Here is a 12,806-nt window from a genome sequence, read left to right on the forward strand (position 1 = left end):
TAGGCGAACAACGCGCGAACGCGGCGCGGCCGCTGCGCCGCTTCGCGTCTAAATCGCTCACGTACAAGTAGGACATACCTATACGTATCAACGGTTTGTTTCATCCTCGCCGCGCCGCGCCGCGCCGCTCCACCGCCGCGCCGCGCCGCGCCGCGTTCGCGCGTTGTTCGCCTACGTAAGCCGTAGTGTTAGAACGCGAGTCCGACTCGCACTTGGCCGGTTTTCTTTAAATGTCCCGGTCTGAGTCCCCACACATATGGCAACCCTAAACTAGATTGCTGTAAAGGATCGAAACGAAATCTACAAATATTTATTAAAATTGTTCAAATTTAATGCCAAATATCTCGATGACTATGAACATTGAAGTAAATATGGGATACTATATTGCTTAAAGGCCTTATTAAAGCCTGCTGTTAATATGATAAGCTACAAAAAACATCTCGTGTGTGTGCAGGCTTTTTATTGAGAATAATAAACGTCTTTAGGCTTATATGTTTACAAGATAAACTGTTTGATCGCCAAGCGGACCCCAGGCTACCATGAGCCGTGGCAAAATGCCGGGACAACGCGAGGAAGATGATGATAAACTGTTTGATCGAATGACTCTCACAGAAACACTTGAGACCGTATCCCTTTATCGCATTCTACGCAGTAAGACTTGGTTTTGGGAACTTTGTTGCAAGCCTCCCTACTTCTGAACGTAGAACGAAGCCTTTTGTAACACCATGCGCAAGGTCTACGTTTTTAGGGTTCCGTAGCCAAATGGCAAAAAACGGATTCGTCATGTCTGTCTGTCTGTCTGTCCGTCCGTCTGTCCGTCTGTCTGTCCGTCCGTATGTCACAGCCACTTTTTTCCGAAACTATAAGAACTATACTATTGAAACTTGGTAAGTAGATGTATTCTGTGAACCGCATTAAGATTTTCACACAAAAATAGAAAAAAAAAATTTTTGGGGGTTCCCATACTTAGAACTGAAACTCAAAAAATTATTTTTCATCAAACCCATACTTCATTTCATATACGTGTGGGGTATCTATGGATAGGTCTTCAAAAATGATATTGAGGTTTCTAATATCATTTTTTTCTAAACTGAATAGTTTGTGCGAGAGACACTTCCAAAGTGGTAAAATGTGTGTCCCCCCCTGTAACTTCTAAAATAAGAGAATGATAAAATTAAAAAAAATATATGATGTACATCATCATGCAAACTTCCACCGAAAATTGGTTTGAACGAGATCTAGTAAGTAGATTTTTTTTAAAACATCATAAATCCCCTAAATACGGAACCCTTCATGGGCGAGTCCGACTCGCACTTGGCCGCTTTTTTTACCTTTCTTTTCGAATGTGTGATCATTTTTTAAGTCATCTGTAAATTAATAAGTACATAATTATATAATTTTGGTTTGGAACATATTAAAGGCCAGTGCACACCGGCTAAGTGTGCGTAGACCTGCAAGTGCGCGTAGTATGTTAGAGCCGTATTACACGCTCACATTTCGCAAGCGGTATCCCGTCACGCATCCGATATGTATTAATATCATCGGAAGATCAGCGCTGGAAGTCGCCAGCAAGTTGGGGCCATTTCGTGACACTTTATTTTAACTATGTTCTTTTTATGTAGGTGTCTATCTGTCTATTGTCTGTGTGTTTACGAATAAAAACTATTATATTCTATTCTAATACCTATTCTAAGTATGTCTTTATGAGGTAGATACCTACACAATAAAGTACACTTACAGTGCCTACTTAATAACTTTTTTTAATTCCTAGCAACATAAACTAGTGACATGTTACCTACTTGTATGTCTATGCCAAGTTTCATATCATTTCAGCGAGTCGTTTTAAAATGAGAGCGTAGTACCTAACTTCGGTTGTATGACGGCGGCTAGGTTGCTGACAGTTAGGTCATTAAATTCAAATTTCTATTAAAATATGACGTTTATAATGACACTCACTTTGTTGTCAATTCTGTATTCTTAGACGGGCTCTATTACTCCATTTTTGAGTCAAAGTGTCTTTGTGTGACGTCCGTGTCTTGGAACGGACCAATCATGGCACGAGACTCGCTCACCTCGTCCCCCGCACCCCAGTATTTTTGGCAGCATCGGTTTCATGAAATAATTGCTCTAAACTCCGTCTAGAGGATTCCTAGTCTATGGCGTCATCATAAAACTATGCATTTGTTTGCTACAGCTACAGAACAGACTGATCATTAATCTTGATACGTCTGCTCACGAAGTCAAAGGTCGCAAGTTCGATCCCGGCCGTGGCCAATACTTTCAATTAAGCATTTGTTCGGTCTGGCCGTACCGTCTGTGTCATCAATAAAACCCTGTCATAATAGTATCTTATCGTTATTGAACGATATTCATGTTCCACGAGGAAATTGGTTATTAATAACTTTGGGTTTCCCGCACAGAAAACTGGTTAAGTATGCAAAAGCGATTTGGCGAGTAACTTTAAAATTTAAACATAATCATTTTATACGTCAGTTTGATTTGGTAGTTGCAGTTGTATTTTATGATTGTATTTTTACAGTACATATGGGACTACTTTTCCGCACTAGTGCGTAAAATAGCACTTTTCGTGCGTATGTCGAAACTTTAAAGTGCCATATGTACTGTAAAACGTTGTTCGATACACGTGCGAATATGTAATTCGCAACTCGTGACGATTTAAAACACTCCCTTCGGTCGTGTTTTAATTTATCGCCACTCGTTTCGAATTTCCTCTTTTTCGCACTTGTATCGAAAATAACTATTTTTTGCTTGTATGTAAATTCAATGTTGACGTGTAAAAGTGCCCTTGTGGCACATATATTATACTACTCTTTGCCTTGTGGCCTATTTGCTGAATAAATATTGAAGTTAGAATTTAGTTAAAATAAAAAAAAAACAAAAATAATTACAAGCATTTTCTTGGATAAAACATTTTTTACTAAAATTAACTGATTAGCTAGAATTAATTTAAGAAGTTCACCGCTCCCGACGTAGTTTTAAAATTACCTACGGGCATTGAATTTTAATTTATCTATTAATATAAACAAGGTGGTGGTGGTACATACGTCTACCCGAATACTTTTTGAGCCACTACCACTAACATTTTCTGTGCGTCTGAGTCTTTTGCTTAAATATGTATTGTATTACAATTATGTATAGTTTATACTATGAAGCCTAGGAGGCTAGGCTTCATAGTATAAACTCTGCTTATATTTCTACTTGGTCGATCTCTATAATTAATTGCAATGGCTTTAAACCCAAATCGGACATAAAATCGTCAACTACCTAATACTTACCCTTGTCGTGGTATGTGACTCACAAGCATAATAACTATTGTTGTAACAAGTAATAAACATTGCTATAACACTATGAGTAACCTCACTTGGTACAAGTACCAATGAATATAACTCATATGAATTATGAATAAACCTCAAATGAGTTCCTAGAAATTCATTGGTTCAAACAGCAGTCTGGTTAACCCTTTACCGCATATAGATTTTCTATTCTGTACGAATTAAACATTGTAATAAAACGCACATTAAAATAATATGATTTTTTTAATTCGAACGATTTAAAAATAGGTATTAGTAAAAATCGTACTTATGTATTAGTGGCTCCGTGGAGCCCGGTTATTTACCTGGTCAAATTTGGAACAGTTTGCAGTAATACGTATGGAAATGTACATACATAGGTTACAAAAAACATCATTTGCTATGGCAAATATTATATTTTTTTTAATATTTTGATAGATTTATCTAAATCATGAGAAAAGTAAAACAAAAATTAGGGTCTCATGATTTAAGAAAAAAAATTTGGACTCCAGAATTTTTCAAACAGGAAGGCCACGCCGATAAGTTAATATATGGCGTTTTTAGGTTATATGGAGATACACCTGTCACCATACCCATCGAGTTTAAAAAATACTATAAATACCTACAAAAATTCTTTTACAGTACGAACTTTTCCGCACTAGTGCGTAAAATAGCACTTTTCGTGCGTTTGTCGAAACTTTAAAGTGCCATATGTACTGTAAAACGTTGTTCGATACACGTGCGAATAGGTAATTCGCAACTCGTGTCGATTTAAAACACTCCCTTCGGTCGTGTTTTAATTTATTGATCTAAGACACATTCGTCAGATTCCTTTTTCGTCAGAATAAATTATAGCCTATTTTTTTTCGGACGGAAACGGACTTTTGGTCAGATTCCGCATTTGTCAGAATTTTCTGTTCCAAAAACATTTCCTTCACAACTTACCAGACGGGCTTGGCATCCTATTTTTGGGCGGTTTGCCCTTCGGGCGTCTGAAGCTACCTAACGAACCTAACCTACCTACCTACCTACGCTTGTCTCCCCAGTGTAATGTTTTCACGAACGTCATACTAAATCAATAGGTAGGTAGGTTAGGTTCGTTAGGTAGCTTCAGATGCCCGAAGGGCAAAGCGTCCAAAAATAGGAGCCCCGCGAAACGGGGCTCCGTCTGCTTAAGTTGTGAAGGAAATGTTTAAATTGTTCGATCCACTGGTGGAACATATTAAGAGATGAAAGTATCACAGGATAATTCCAAATCTTCCACATTAAAGTTAAGTTTTTTCTGTCCAAAGACTATTTCCGTTTTCGTCCGAAAAAAGACAGGCTATAATTTATCCTGACGAAAAAGGAATCTGACGAATGGGTCTTAGATCAATTTATCGCCACTCGTTTCGAATTTCCTCTTTTTCGCACTTGTATCGAAAATAACTATTATAATAAGACAAACTACATCATCATAAATAAATCATTTTAAATGAAAAGCCTGGAAACAGTTGCGGTCTTTGTTTAGGCAAAAATAACAAAGGCATTTTCGGCAATATATATGCGACTTCAGGCTACAATGTTTGCACCTTTGCCTGTCGTTACCCCAAACTGGCCAATGGCCTACGCCATCTTCTGCCACTTCTTTTGGAGGCATGTCTAGTTGCCGTCTTCTAGGTTTTTTTACATTTTCGATTGGCATATCAGAAACAGTTGCCCTTATAGTTGATAGTGTCAAAATTTGGGACGATTTTTGCATTAGCACATCAGCGATATACAATTTAAAATCTAGTAATGGCATGTAAGTCTGATCGTTTTTCTGTTTCATCTTTCGACGCCATAATATCCAGCTGTTTACACACGTCATATCAATCAGATGAAAGAAAATGCGACCTGATGTTTTATCTTTGGTGGGCGTCTGTTCATCGACTGACATATACTCTCCTTTAGGCAGTTTTCGTAGACGATGTTTTAGTATTTCTATTAGCGGTCTTATTTTTTGGAGTTTGTCGTAATTTGTATCTTCAGCTTCGAGTTCCTTAGTTTTACAAAAACAGTGCAAAAATCTTTTAATTTCTTCAAATTTGTTACATGTTAAAGATGATGCCACTTTTTCGATATATGTCCCTTTCTTCCAGTAAAGCCGCGTCGACGGTAGTTGCACTACAGACATATAAATAATAATTCCTAGAAATTTGCGAATATCGTCTCTAGAAATCATATTGGCTTTTTCAGGCTGGATTTGTTCTGCATATAAGTTGCTTTCTGCTTCTAATAGGTTCAATGCTGATGGTGGAAAAAGAAATTTGAAAAAATCCATTGGTGTTTCTAGTAACATAATTTCCTCTGGCAAATCTTCACAGCCCAAAAACGCAACATTTTGGCTATCATAGAAAATTGACTTTTCAGCCCAAATCAATTTAGTCTTCTGCGTTTTTTTTGCTGCGCTTTTAGGTTCTCTTTCTTTTGAGTTCTGTGCTTCAGCTCCGCAATTATCATCAGTTTCCGCTTCCTCTTCCAAATATATACCTTCAAAAGCATTTTCATCTTCATCAGTAAGTTCATAATCGGGGTCTTCAACTTCGATTTCAGTTCTAGAAGGTAATTTATAGTCATCATCATCATCATCGGACAGCTGTTCATTTTCACTTTCTTCAGGAATCGAAGTAAAAGTTCGCCTACGCGTTTTCATGTGATCTGCAAATGTAACAAGTACTTACATTTATTTTTAAAGATCTATGGACTATTGTAGAGGGGTTCAGTTCAGGGGGTTGTAAGAGTACGACGCTCTGTTGTCACACTACACGTCTGCAGTTTTGAAAAGAAGCTTTCTGAGTGACATACATTAAAGTGCGCCAATACTTTTGTCCATAAAGTATAAAAAGGTAAGTTTAGAGAGAGTAAAAAAACGATTGTTTCGAGCTCAATGAATATTATACTAAAATTTATTTTAAGAGAGTAGACTACATAATTTCTTATACTACTTATATAGGTATATGTAGTTCAAACTAGGTTTAATACACAAGGCTCGAACAGCTTAATAACTACGTCGTACAGTAAAATATTACTTGTATCTAGAATTACGGTGACATTCGGATGTCAACTGCCGCTGCATTACTGTTGCGACATTACTCTGCGGCGTTGATGCCATCGCTGTTTCTGTCAATTTCCGTGATAAAAAGAGTGACGGATTTAACGTTATAATTACGAGTATAATTGCACCAGCAAATTGACAGATACAGCGCCCGCGGCAAGGCCGCAGTAGTAATGTCGCAACAGTAACGCAGCTGCAGTTGCCAATCGAACGTCAACTTTACAAAGGGCAATCTGCCAGTAGCGGTCTACTAACTTTTTATAACATATAGTTACTATAATTTACGTGGCTCCCATAGATTTTTATAATAATACGCAATAGGTATCCAACATTATTTCCTGAATATGTAGTAGAGTAGTTTAAATACCCAAAGTGCAAATAATATATGTGTACATACATAAAACTATTTTTATTTAACTATACGAGTTAAAGATTAATGTTATGTACCTACCTACGAATACCATAGAATCGACATAGGTATTTATTGTTATGGTAATTGACTAAAACAAAATATTATCTTTCAGGTCCAAAGTGTATTTGTATTTGTACCTAACTGGTTTTCCTGTTTAGTTACCTTATTGACTGTAATAATAGGTACATAAACATACCTAACTGCGGAGGTGTGGTCTGTACTGTAGATTGTAAGTATAGCTGGTCAACCAAATCTTGTCAGTAAAAAAAGGCGCGAAATTCAAATTTTCTATGGGACGATATCCCTTCGCGCCTTATATTTTTCAAATTTACCGCCTTTTTCTAGTGGCAAGATCTGGTTGACCAAGTATAGGTACCTACAGATTAGCCCAAAAATACGTTTACTCAAACCCAACAATATGCTGCGATGAAAAATTTGGCCAAAGTATATGTGGGCCGAATTGTTATGTAGATTTTGTAAAGCTAAATAAGGGGCTGTATCTGGTTGCGGCGGTTTGTGTAATAGGTATATGCAATAGCCGAATCTCATATTATAATATATACGATTAACTAGTTATCACTTATCTATTCTGCATAAAGTTGCATGTTCAAGAACGAATGCACTATTAAACCAGTAAAGCGAGAAAATTAGCACGGACATCCCTTTTGTTTTAAAAAAGCAACACAATTAGTGGTAATGTGACAACACCATTTACCACTATTACCTGTTGTAATTAGCGTAAATGGCACTGTTAATATATTTTAACAGTTAATTCGAACATGTAGACGCAAATATGGCCTTCATTAAGTCTATTCATAGCTAAGTCACGTTTTTGACAAATCCCTATAAATTAAAAATTTTGGTAAGTTTAGTGGAACCGTACTTAAATCAGGGATCGGAACCGGTTTTTTGCAAAAACTTAGAAATAACCATATTTTTCGAATTATTTTATACTCGAAATGTAGGACTCAGTTGTGTTTTTAGGTTACGACTTCGTATTAAAAAATACCGTTTCCGTTCCCATACAAAAAATACCGGTATCCGATCCCTGACTTAAATAAGTCATAGTTATCCGCACCTTGAATACCGCACCGCATAGCGCGCTTGGCAGGCGAAGTCCCACTGCGACCCGCGTTGTCCACGATGCTCACGGTGTTCCCGTCGCGTTTTAGCTATATCTGCCGTTATTTTTTTTATGTTAATCTTATTTTAAGATTAAATATATAGGATAAAAAACATATTTTTATTTAAATATAAAAACACGTTTGTTTATAATGCTGCTTTAGTAAATTACATAATTTTTAACAAATTTACGTCTACGATACAATATCAGCACTATCAGCAGTCTACGAGCATCTCGGGGGCCTCGTACTTGGCCCGGTGGCGGTACAGCGCGCCCGGGTTCTTCAGGATGGTTTTATAGTCGGCGAGTGGAATATCTTGGCAGCTTTATCCTGGAGGCGTTTGTTGTCCTCACGCTCCTCCGCCATCCATCTGGTTCCGAATTCCAGTTCGTGCGCTCGCGTCCGCACTTGCTTTTATAACGCCTCCGTCTCTCTGTATTTGCCCTGTTCGAGATAGCATGAAGCGAGGTTGTTCTTAGTCTTGGCGAAGTTAGGGTCATCGGGGTCGAGTTCGCTACCGTATATCTTCAAAGCGCGCTGGTAACACTGTTCCGCTTCTTCATATTTTTTCTGTTTCTGGCAAAGTAGAGCAACATAGTTGAGCTGCTTGGCGATGTCGACGTGGTCGCGGCCCAGCACGGTCTCGCAGATGCGGAGTGCACGTTTGCACAGAAGTTCACCCTCACGGTACTTTCCTCCTTTTCCGTAAAGAACAGCCAGATTGTTAAGTGTAGCGGCAACGGCGGGATGGTTCTCACCGAGCGTCTTCTTACGGATGGAAAGTGCATCGATCAATAGGTGCGCAGCCTCCTTGTACTTGTTTTGGCCCCTGTAGATCGCCGCCAATAAGTTCATCATGGTGGCCACATCCGGGTGGTCATGTCCGTAGGTCTCCTCCAAGTCCTCTAACGCCTGCTTGCACAGAGGCATGGCGACCTCGTACCGCCCCTGCGAGGTGCATTGGTTGATGAGCTTGTAAAGAGTGACGAGACGCGCCGGGATTTCGCAGCCGGCCGTGAATTGCGATGGCGGGGTTGGGGACATCGACTTGTCGTTGAGATTGTTATCGTGGTCGTCATCCGGCAACAAATCGACCACGGGGTAATCGTGGTTGCTCTCTGATTGGCCGCTGCGGCTGATCTCTAACTGTTCTGTCTCGTCGTCGTCGCTTTCGTATTTAAATATTATGAGGTCCAAATCCTCGTTTTCTTCCTCGAGTTGTGCGACCCCTTGCCCTGAATGTAAAGTAACAATTAGTTGTGACTGTTCTAATAACCGTAACTATAAAAAATTCGCTGAATATAAAATGAAACGATAGAAATAGTCACATAGGAGGTAAACGAATAGAGTTCCACAATTACAAATAAGTCACTTACAAATGCCACAATGTCCTTCGATATAGGAAGGATTTTATATATCTTCTATTTACCGATGTTTTAATCGGTCTATCTGAAGATTAACGATTGATAATTAATCTACGTAGTTAGGTCCAAAGTGCAGCGATAGATTAATGCATGATACGATACGGTATTAATACTTAGTCTCTTGTCTAAATAAAGACTTACCCCCTTATTCATAAACGCGCTACAAACCGTTATAATCGTTTGTGAGAAAGGGGTAAAACATAATTTTACTATGGATATAGGCTATGGCTATGGAGCCATAAGGGGATATGGCGTTATTTATAAACATCTTATCTGTCATCTCTAACAAGCCGTTGATAATCGTTTGTCTATAAGTGCCACTTGCACCATCCCACTGCGCAGTTAACCGGTTAAACCTGGAGTTACCATGGTTACCAGTACAATTTGACACTGGGTTAACGGTTTAACCTGGTTAGTGGGATGACGCAAGTGGCGCTAAGAGTCTACCGCGAAACATGAACATTGATTGGTTATCTGCCTCTCAATAACTCTTGCATTTGAGCGACAGCTTAAATATAATGAATTTGAATTTCGTGTTTCGCGGTAGGCCTTCAGACATTTTGAAATTACAGTTTCATAGAAAGAAACAACATTTGACAAAGGTGTTCTAAGTTTCATGAAGAAGGCGTTGCTTTTTAGAGTAAAAACTAAAAACTAGACTTCAAGAGAAAACTTTTTTTTTATTTTCAAACAAACACCAAGTTTCAATCTTTATATTTAAGTTACGTTCACATTGAATAAAAGTTTCAAGCAAAGACTTAACCTGTCTGTATGTCGCTGTAAAAAGCTTTCCAGCCATGCGCGACTGAGTACTTGTTCTCCAAAAGCCTTTTCACACGTATTGAGAATTAGATATCCTTGAACTTTGTGGTGCATGTCTAGTTTTGAGTGAATTTCGCCGTCGTCCCAAGCCGTGATGATGGCGTCAACAATCCTATCTTCTACGCTAAGTAGCGGGGAGTTTGGTCCGACACCCAGGCGAATGAGTGTGCTTTTGCCACAATTTGTTTGATAAAGTCAGCGCCGGCCCGAGTACTCGATCAGGGTAGAGCGAGATTAAGTTTTGGCGCTCCATGCTCAGTATTATAGGTTCCGTAATTACCCGTCCGTTTTTTCAAGATCTTTGTTCTCACAGTATTTGCCATTTTGGCGCCCCCCTACCATTTGGCGCCTAGAGCGGCGCTCCACTCGCTCTACCCTAGATCCGGCCCTGGATAAAGTTCTTCGTGGTATCTTAAATAGCTTCACGGCTTCTATTTGCGTCATCTCATTGCTTTTTATTGCTGCTAGAGCTCTGGATAATGTTTCAGGAGAATAGGCTTTGTAAGTTCTAGCTGGACGTCCCTTGCGACAACGAGTAATTTTAAGGCCTGAAAATATATTACTTAATTAGAACCCTGATATAATGAAAAACTGAGGATACACTTATTATTAGTTTTTCTACGCCAGCACTTAAATGTGTCAATTAAATGACTGACAGTGATATCTAAAGCAATGTCATTTGAATGCTTTGTCTATAGGCTCATAAGATGACTGCTAGCAGTCATCTTATGAGTATAATACAACTGCTTTATTTTTTTTAAAGATACAAGTTCCGATCATCTTGATTGAAAGAGGTATGTTTTCATTTACAATAATAACTCTTTTTTTTTTAAATAATAACTCTTTTTTTTTAAATAATAACTCTTTTTTTTAAAATAATAACTCAATTTTTTTTAAATAATAACTCTTTTTTTTTAATAATAACTCGACTACGTCTCGTTTTGTAACTTCGACCCTTGAATTTTAAGAACCCTTATTATATCACTGTTGCATAAACTACTATTATATTTTATGACTTCCAAGCACAGACTTAACTTGTCTCTATGGCGATGTAAAAAGCCATCCAGCCAGTCTTTTCCGGGAGGTTTGTCTCCAAAGCCATTTTCGTCAACATGGAGGCTTAAATACTCCAGAACATTGCGGTATATTTCTGCTTTCGAGCGTATTTTACCAGAATCCCACGCCATGTTGATGGTGTCAACAATCCTGTTTTCTACGCCAGCAGACAGTGTGGTGGGTCGTCCAGGCGAATTCTGCTGCTTTTGCGATAGTTTGTTTTTTAACGTGCTTCTTGGAATCTTAAACTAGTGTTGAGTCGCTCACTCGTGAGGCACCTCATTTGTACCACTCATTTTGTTAATTTGTCGCAGTACTTCGTACCGCAAAAATGTCTTACTTCACTCCTCTATTCATTTTACTTGATTCTAAAATTATCTTTCTCCTAAAAGTTCTATTCTTAACCTCCAGAATTGCACTCCAATTAAATGTTACTATTTATTTATTTATAAAGGAAGTGATGAATACATAAATATGTATATACATTAAATATTTTTGTCGCCGTTGGAATTAATGGAATAGTCGACGCTGAAAATATGCTAGTACCTCACCTCATTTGAAGTAAGACATTGTAACACCTCATTTTAGTAAATGAGGTACTCATACAAACTCATTTTAAATTGATGTCCTACCCATCACTATCTTAAACCGTTTCTCGGCGTCTCTTTGGGTCATCTCTTTATTTATTATTGCTGCTAAAGCTCTAGCTAATGTTTCAGAAGAATATGCCCTGTAATTCCTAACTGTGCAATGCGTGCTAACTCGATGTGTACCGACTGAAAATAAATCACCTACTTAATTTATTGTTTAATTATGAAAACAACAGCTACGGGTTCTGGAAATCATTTTGCCTAACATAAACATAATTTTAAACACATTTATTTATGTTAGTATTTTTATCAATATACTTAACACACAAAATATATTCAAAGTATCTCTAATCTTAACTAGGATCCTGTTCAGGAATTGATCCATACACTACCCAAAGTTATCTAAGTTAATATTATATGTCGGTAGTTTTTCTTCCTTCATTTTCCTGCCTCTATAATTTTTTAAGGTTTCTAAACACTGCTTTAACTTGTCCTCGTGGCGGGTCAAAAAATGTTTGAACCATTTTTTTCCCGGCGGTTTACCGCCGAAAAATGTTTCACAATCAAACATGCGTATACAATAGTCGACAACTTTTTGACGTAAGTCGGATGTAGATGTAATGTCTCCACAGTCTTGCGCCATGATGATGTAATTAACTATTTTGGTTTCTACGTTAGGGGATAGTTTCGGTGGTCGTCCAGGCATGTTAGTGTGTTTATGAGCCAATTTATCAAGTAAAGTTCTTCTTGGGATCTTATAAAGGGCCACCGCTTCGGACACTGTTAGCTCCTTGCATCTCAGAGCCTTTAAAGCTATAGCTAGAGTTTCTGGCGAATAGGATCTATACGTTCGGGACCGCCTGCCAGGTTGTAATGTAATGTCTGAAAACACAGGAAAATCAGCCGAATCCAACTTACCGAATGCTAAATGTAAGCAAGATGGGCACCTTTGCGTCGGAACCGATGCGGGGTTGATCGAATTGTTTTAGTA

General features: G+C 38.2%; 1 pseudogene; it reads right to left on the reverse strand.

Moving 5' to 3' along the window:
* Window positions 1–8,137: 8,137 nt before the first annotated feature.
* On the reverse strand, window positions 8,138–11,271 carry LOC134655176 (kinesin light chain-like; annotated as a pseudogene).
* Window positions 11,272–12,806: the final 1,535 nt, after the last annotated feature.

This window comes from Cydia amplana, chromosome 2, assembly GCF_948474715.1.
Source record: "Cydia amplana chromosome 2, ilCydAmpl1.1, whole genome shotgun sequence".
In the NCBI taxonomy this organism is placed as follows: domain Eukaryota; kingdom Metazoa; phylum Arthropoda; class Insecta; order Lepidoptera; family Tortricidae; genus Cydia; species Cydia amplana.